Source organism: Arachis stenosperma, chromosome 4, assembly GCF_014773155.1.
Source record: "Arachis stenosperma cultivar V10309 chromosome 4, arast.V10309.gnm1.PFL2, whole genome shotgun sequence".
Taxonomy (NCBI): Eukaryota; Viridiplantae; Streptophyta; class Magnoliopsida; order Fabales; family Fabaceae; genus Arachis; species Arachis stenosperma.
The window spans coordinates 100,174,173-100,182,445 of NC_080380.1; the positions used below are offsets into that span (position 1 = coordinate 100,174,173).

General features: G+C 38.8%; 1 non-coding gene across 1 annotated transcript; it reads right to left on the reverse strand.

The window, feature by feature from the left end:
- Nucleotides 1-5,223: 5,223 nt before the first annotated feature.
- On the reverse strand, nucleotides 5,224-5,326 carry LOC130977944 (small nucleolar RNA R71). The gene has a single exon (XR_009085613.1). It is a non-coding gene; the product is annotated as a small nucleolar RNA R71 (small nucleolar RNA).
- Nucleotides 5,327-8,273: the final 2,947 nt, after the last annotated feature.

Consider the following 8,273-nt stretch of genomic DNA (forward strand, 5'->3'; position numbering starts at 1 on the left):
ACTGTTTCCATTTGCTGTAAAAGATCAAGCTAAAAGGTGGTTGAATAACCAACCTACAGCAAGCATAAAGACATAGAAACAGTTATCAGACAAATTCCTGAATCATTTTTACCCTCCAAAAAGGATGACACAGCTAAGGCTGGACATCCAAGGCTTTAAACAAGAGGATAATGAATCCCTTTATAATGCCTGGGAAAGGTATAGAGGTATGCTAAGAAAATGCCCCTCTGAAATGTTTTCAGAGTGGGTACAGTTAGACATCTTCTACTATGGGCTTACAGAAAAAGCTCAGATGTCTTTAGACCACTCAGCTGGTGGCTCTATACACATGAGGAAGACAATTGAAGAAGCTCAAGAGCTTATAGACACTGTTGCTAGAAACCAATACTTATACTCTAGCAATGAGTTCTCTCCAAAAGAGGAAGTCATGGCAGTAGTCACTGATCCTAATCCTCAAGAGCAGATGATTGAGCTTAATCAACAATTGTTCCTGATGACAGAACAGTTAGCAGAATTTAAGGAGATGCTCCATGAAACTAAAGTTGCTAACAAGAACATAGAACTGCAGTTGAATCAAGCAAAACAGCAGATATCTAAACAGATAACAGGAGAATGTCAAGCAGTTCAACTGAGGAGTGGAAAGACACTGAACAACACCACTCAAAAGAGCAAAAAGTCAAATAAGGAACAATTGACAGAGGATTACCAAACCCCTGTTAAAAATCCCTCTGAGGACAGTAAGAGCCCAGAGAGGAATGCTAGTGGTGTTCAAACGCCAGAAGGGAAAGGAAAGCTGGCGTTAAACGCCCATTCCTTGCCCAGTTCTGGCGTTCAAACGCCAGAAAAGGGAGAAAAGTTGGCGTTTAACGCCCAATCTTTCACCCATTCCTGGCATTCAGACGCCAAGGGAGGATCAGACACCTGAGAGTGCTGACAGTGATCCCTCTAAAAAGGCTTCTTCAACCACTTCTGTAAGGAATAAACCTGCAGCATCTAAGGTTGAAGAATATCAAGTCAAGATGCCTTATCTTCAGAAACTCCGCAAAGCGGAACAGGATAAGCAATTTGCCCGCTTTGCAGACTATCTAAGGACTCTTGAAATAAAGATTCCGTTTGCAGAGGCACTTGAGCAAATACCTTCTTATGCTAAGTTCATGAAAGAGATCTTAAGTCATAAGAAGGATTGGAGAGAAACTGAAAAAATATTTCTCACTGAAGAATGCAGTGCAGTCATCCTGAAAGCTTACCAGAAAAGCTTCAAGATCCAGGAAGCTTTATGATACCATGCACATTAGAAGGTTGATGAGCGGATAATTTATACGCTTTTTGGCATTGTTTTTATATAGTTTTTAGTAAGTTTGAGCTACTTTTAGGGATGTTTTCATTAGTTTTTATGTTAAATTCACATTTCTGGACTTCACTATGAGTTTGTGTGTTTTTCTGTGATTTCAGGTAAATTCTGACTGAAATTGAGGGATTTGAGCAAAACTCTGAAAAAGGCTGACAAAAGGACTGCTGATGCTGTTGGATTCTGACCTCCCTGCACTCGAAATGGATTTTCTGGAGCTACAGAACTCTAAATGGCGCGCTCTCAACGGCGTTGGAAAGTAGACATCCAGGGCTTTCCAGCAATATATAATAGTCCATACTTTATTCGAAGAATGACGACGCAAACTGGCGTTGAACGCCAAGTACACGCTCCTTTCTGGAGTTAAACGCCAGAAAAACGTCATAATCCGGAGTTGAACGCCCAAAGCACATCATAACTCGAAATTCAACTCCAAGAGGAGCCTCTGCTCGTGGATAGATCAAGCTCAGCCCAAGCACACACCAAGTGGGCCCCGGAAGTGGATTTATGCATCAATTACTTACTCATGTAAACCCTAGGAGCTAGTTTATTATAAATAGGATGATTTTACTAATGTATCAATCATCTTTTGATCTCAGTTTTATTTATTTCATCTTAGGAGATCATTGATCACGTTTAGGGGGCTGGCCATTCGGCCATGCCTGAACCTCTTGCTTATGTATTTTCAACGGTGGAGTTTCTGCACACCATAGATTAAGGGTGTGGAGCTCTGCTGTACCTCAAAGATTAATGAAGTTCTATTTTCTTTTATTCAATTCTCTATCTTATTCTTATTCCAAGATATTCATTCGTACTCAAGAACATGATGAATGTGATGAGCTAATAACTCTCATCATCATTCTCACTTATGAACGCGCGTGATTGACAACCACTTCCGTTCTGCGTGTAACAAGGCTTGAATGTGTATCTCTTAGATTCCCCACAGAATCTTCGTGGTATAAGCTAGTAGATGGCGGCATTCATCTGGATCCGGAAAGTCCAACCTTGTCTGTGGTGTTCCGAGTAGGATCCTGGGAATCCGGAAAGTCTCACCTTGTCTGTGGTATTCCGAGTAGGATTCCGTTCATGAATGACTGTGACGTGCTTCAAACTTTAACCTGCTGGGCGTTAGTGACAAACGCAAAAGAGGGATTCTATTCCAGTAGGAGCGGGAACCAACCGGTGATTGGCCGTACTGTGACAGAGTGCGTGCATTAGCTTTCACTGCGAGGATGGGATGTAGCTATCAACCATGGGTGATGCCTCCAGACTGGTTAGCTGTGCGAGTGACAGCCGTACAGGTTATTTCCCCGAGAGGAATGAAAGTAGCCACAGCTGATAGTGAACCCCTATACAAAGCTTGCCATGGAAAGGAGTAAGAAGGATTGGGTAGAAGGAATAGGAGAGCAGGCGTCCTAGAGCTCTACAGCATCTCCATTCCGCTTATCTGAAATTCCTACCAATGAATCTGCATAAGTATTTCTATCCTTTTTATTATTCCTTTTATTTATTATTTATTCCAATAACCATCAATCAATTTTATCCTCCTGACTGAGATCTACAAGGTGACCATAGCTTGCTTCATACCAACAATCTCTGTGGATTCGACCCTTACTCACGTAAGGTTATTACTTGGACGACCCAGTACACTTGCTGGTTAGTTGAACGGAGTTGTGAATTCCACCAGAGCCATAATTAGAACATTGATCACAAATGATACAAGAATTTGAATCACAATTTCGTCCACCAAGTTTTTGGCGCCGTTGCCGGGGATTGTTCGAGTTTGAAGCCAGCTATTATTCAAGATTCCGGCAACATCACCAAGTTTTTGGCGCCGTTGCCGGGGATTGTTCGAGTATGGACAACTGACGGTTCATCTTGTTGCTCAGATTAGGTAATTTTCTTTTCAAAAATCTTTTTCAAAAATTTTTCTTTTATTTTTCGTTTTTACAAACTTTATTTTCGAAAATAATTAATAAAAATCCAAAAAAATTAGAAAATCATAAAAATTAAAAATATTTTGTGTTTCTTGTTTGAGTCTTGAGTCAATTTTTAAGTTTGGTGTCAATTGCATGCTTTAAAAATTTTTCTTGCATTTTTTCGAAAATCCCATGCATTCATAGTGTTCTTCATGATCTTCAAGTTGTTCTTGACAAGTCTTCTTGTTTGATCTTGATGATTTCTTGTTTTGTGTCTTTTCTTGTTTTTCATGTGCATTTTTGCATTCATATTTTCCATGCATTAAAGATTTCTAAGTTTGGTGTCTTGCATGTTTTCTTTGCATCAAAAATTTTTCAAAATTATGTTCTTGATGTTCATCATGATCTTCAAAGTGTTCTTGGTGTTCATCTTGACATTCATAGCATTCTTGCATGTATTCATTATTTTGATCTAAAAATTTCATGCATAAAAGTATTTTTGTTGTTTTCTCTTTCATAATTAAAAATTCAAAAAATCAAAAATATCTTTCCTTATTTCCCTCCAAGATTTCGAAATTTTGGGTTGACTTGGTCAAAAAAAAAATTTTCAAAATTAGTTGTTTCTTACAAGTCAAGTCAAAATTTCAATTTTAAAAATCTTATCTTTTCAAAATCTTTTTCAAAAATCATATCTTTTCAATTTTCTTTATAATTTTCGAAAATTTCAAAAATCTTTTCAAAATATTTTCAAATCTTTTTCTTATCTTTACAACATATTTTCGAAAATTAGCTAATAATTAATGTGATTGGTTCAAAATTTGAAGTTTGTTACTTTCTTGTTAAGAAGGTTCAATCTTTAAGTTCTAGAATCTTATCTTGTAGTTTCTTGTTAGCTAAGTAATTTTTAAAATTAAATCTTTTTCAAATATCTCTTTTAAATCTTTTTATCTTTTATGTTATCTTTTCAAAAATCTTATCTTTTTTCAAAATTGATTTTAAAATATCTTATCCAACTTACTATCTTCTTATCTTTTGATTTCAAATCTTTTTCAATCAACTAACTAACTTTTTGTTTGTTTCTTATCTTTTTCAAAACCACTTAACTACTTTTCCCTCTTCTATTTTCGAAATATCTCTCTCTTTTTCAAAAATTCTTTTAATTAATTAATTGTTTCATATTTAAACTTTAAATTATAATTTTCGAAAACTACTAACTTCTTTTTTTAAATTTATTTTCGAAATTCTCTCTTCTCTTTTCTTCTATTTAATTATTTAATTACTAACACTTCTCTTCACCCCTCTTCATCAAAAATCCGAATCCATTCCTCTTCTTCTACCCCTTTCTTTTTCTACTAACATAAAGGAATCTCTATACTGTGACATAGAGGATTCCTTCTTTTTTTTTTTTGTATTCCCTTTTCTTCATATGAGCAGGAACAGGGACAAAGGCACTCTTGTTGAAGTTGATCAGAACCTGAAAGGACTCTGAAGAGAAAATTAAAAGAAGCTAAATTACACAATCCAGAAGCAACCTTTTAGAAAATTTCGAACAAGAGGAAGAGATGGCCGAAAATAATGATAATAATGCAAGGAGAATGCTTGGTGACTTCACAAAGCCAACATCCAGATTGATGGAAGAAGCATCTCCATTCCTGCCATAGGAGCCAATAACTTTGAGCTTAAGCCTCAACTAGTTGCATTGATGCAACAAAACTGCAAGTTTATGGACTTCCATCTGAAGATCCTTATCAGTTTTTAACTGAGTTCTTGCAGATCTGTGACACTGTAAAGACAAATGGAGTCAATCCTGAAGTCTACAGACTCTTGCTTTTCCTTTTGCTGTAAGAGACAGAGCTAGAGTATGGTTTGGATTCACAACCCAAGGATAGCCTGGACTCATGGGATAAGCTTGTCACTGCATTCTTAGACAAGTTCTTTCCTCCCCAAAAGCTGAGCAAGCTGAGAGTGGATGTTCAAACTTCAAACAAAAAGATGGTGAATCCCTCTATGAAGCTTGGGAAAGATACAAGCAGCTGACCAAGAGATGTCCATCTGACATGTTTTCAGAATGGACCATATAGATATATTCTACTATGGTCTCTCTGAATTTCGAAAATGTCATTGGATCATTCTGCAGGGGATCTATTCACCTGAAGAAAACGCCTGAAGAGGCTCAAGAACTCATTGACATGGTTGCAAACAACCAGTTCATGTACACCTCTGAGAGGAATTCCGTGAATAATGGGGTCCCTCAGAAGAAAGGAGTTCTTGAAATTGATGCTCTGAATGCCATACTGGCTCAGAACAAAGTGTTGACTCAACAGGTCAACATGATCTCTCAGAATCTGAATGGATTGCAACATGCATCCAATAGTACTAGAGAGGTAGCTTCTGAAGCAGCTTATGATCCTGAAACCCTGCCATGGCAGAAGTAATTACTTAGGTGAACCTTATGGAAACACCTATAACTCATCATGGAGAAATCATTCGAATTTCTCCTGGAAGGATCAACAAAAAACCCCATCAAGGTTTTAACAATGGTGGACGTGCAAGGCTGAATAATAGTAAGCCATCCATCATCTTCTCAGCAACAGACAGAGAACTCTGAACAAAACAATTCTAATTTAACCAACATAGTCTCTGATCTGTCAAAGGCCACTTTCAGTTTCATGAATGAAACCAGATCTTCCATTAGAAATCTGGAAGCACAAGTGGGCCAGCTGAGTAAGAAAGTTATTGAAACTCCTCCCAGTATTCTCCCAAGCAATACAGAAGAGAATCCAAAAGGAGAGTGCAAGGCCATTGATTTAATCAAAGTGACCGAATGCACTAGGGAGGAGGAGGACGAAAATCCTAAGGAGAAAGACCTCCTGGGACGTCCTTCAGCATGAAGGAGTTTCCTATTAAGGATCCAGAGGAATCTGAGGCTCATCTAGAGACCATAGAGATCCCATTAAATCTCCTTCTGCCATTCATGAGCTCTGAAGAATATTCATCCTCTGAAGAGGATGAAGATGTGATTGGAGAGCAAGCTGCTCTATATTTAGGAGCTATCATGAAGCTGAATGCCAAACTGTTTGGTAATGAGACTTGGGAAAGTAAACCTCCCTTACTCATTAGTGAACTAGACACTTGGATTCAGAAAACTCTACCTCAAAAGAAACAAGATCCTGGCAAGTTCTTAATACCTTGTACCATTGGCACCATGAGCTTTGAAAAAAGCTCTATGTGATCTGGGTCAGGGATAAATCTTATGCCACTCTCTGTAATGGAGAAGATGGGGATCATTGAGGTACAACCTGCCTTGTTCTCATTACAATTGGCAGATAAGTCCATAAGACAAGCTTATGGATTAGTAGAGGACGTGCTAGTAAAGGTTTGAAGGCCTTTACATCCCTACTGATTCATAATCCTAGATACTAGGAAGGAAGATGATGAATGCATCATCCTAGGAAGACCTTTCCTAGCCACAGCAGGAGCTGTGATAGATGTCAACAGAGGTGAGTTAGTCCTTCAATTGAATGGGGACTACCTTGTGTTTCAAGCACATGGCCATCCCTCTATGACAAAAGAGAGTAAGCATGAAGAGCTTCTCTCAGTTCAGAGTCAAGAAGAGCCCACACAGTTAAACTCTAAGTTTGGTGTTGTGAGGCCACAACCAAACTCTAAGTTTGGTGTTCAAACCCCATATCCAAACTCTAAGTTTGGTGTTGGGAACACTACACACTAAATTGACCTGATCACCATGTGGCTCCATGAGAGCCACTGTCAAGCTATTGACATTAAAGAAGCGCTGTTGGGAGGCAACCCAATTTTATTTATCTAATTTATTTTATTTTGTTTCTTTGTTATTTTTGTTTCATTAGGTACATGATCATGAGGAGTCACGAAAAAATCAAAAAAATTAAAAACAGAGTCAAAAACAGAAAAAAAAAATTTTTCACCCTGGGGACGCACGGGCTGGCGTTCAACGCCCAGAAGGTGCATCTGGCCGGCGTTCAACGCCAGAACAGAGCACCATTCTGGCGTTGAACGCCCAAAACAAGCAACAAACCTGGCGTTTAACGCCAGGATGCGCACACAGAGGACAATCTGGCGCTGAACGCCAGAAACAAGCATGAAACTGGCTTCAACGCCAGAATCATGCATAACATGGGCGTTTAACGCCCAGACTAGCATCAATGGGCGTTTGAACGCCAGAATGATGCATCAAGGCATGTTACATGCCTATATGGTGAAGGAATGGTATTTGTTTTCACCTCAGGATCTGTGGACCCCACAGGATCCTCACCTTAGGATCTGTGGACCCCACAGGATCCCACCTACCACATTTCTTTAATCCTAATCACATTCTTCTAATCCAAATCTCATTCTCAATGTCACACTTCCCAAAACCTTCACCTATCACCTCAATTCCTCTTCCCATTACCCCTTCACCATTCACATCATACCCTCTTCCCCATACACCCACACTACCTCCATAAAAATTCAAATTCAATTTCCCACCCTTTCCCACCCAAAAGGGCCGAACCTATACCCTCCCCCCTCCCTATAAATACCCTTCTTTTCTTTTACATTTTCACACAACACAAACCCATTCTCCCACATAACTGAACCCTCTCTTCTCCCTCTCTCCATATTTTCTTCTTCTTCTTCTACTCTTCTTTTCTTTTTGCTTGGGGACAAGCAAATTTTAAGTTTGGTGTGGTAAAAAGCCTAAGCTTTTTATTTTTCATTCACCATCAATGGCACCCAAGGCCGGAGTTTCCTCAAGAAAAGGAAAAGGGAAGGCAAAAGCTTCCACTTCCGAGTCATGGGAGAAGGAGAGATTCATCTCCAAGAGCACCAAGACCACTTCTATGATGTTGTGGCAAAGAAGAAAGTGATCCATGAGGTCCCTTTCAAACTCAGAAGAATGAGTATCCGGAAATCCGACTTGAAATTCAAAGAAGAGGTTGGGAGTCATAGCCAACCCCATACAACAAGTTGGAATTTTAATGGTTCAA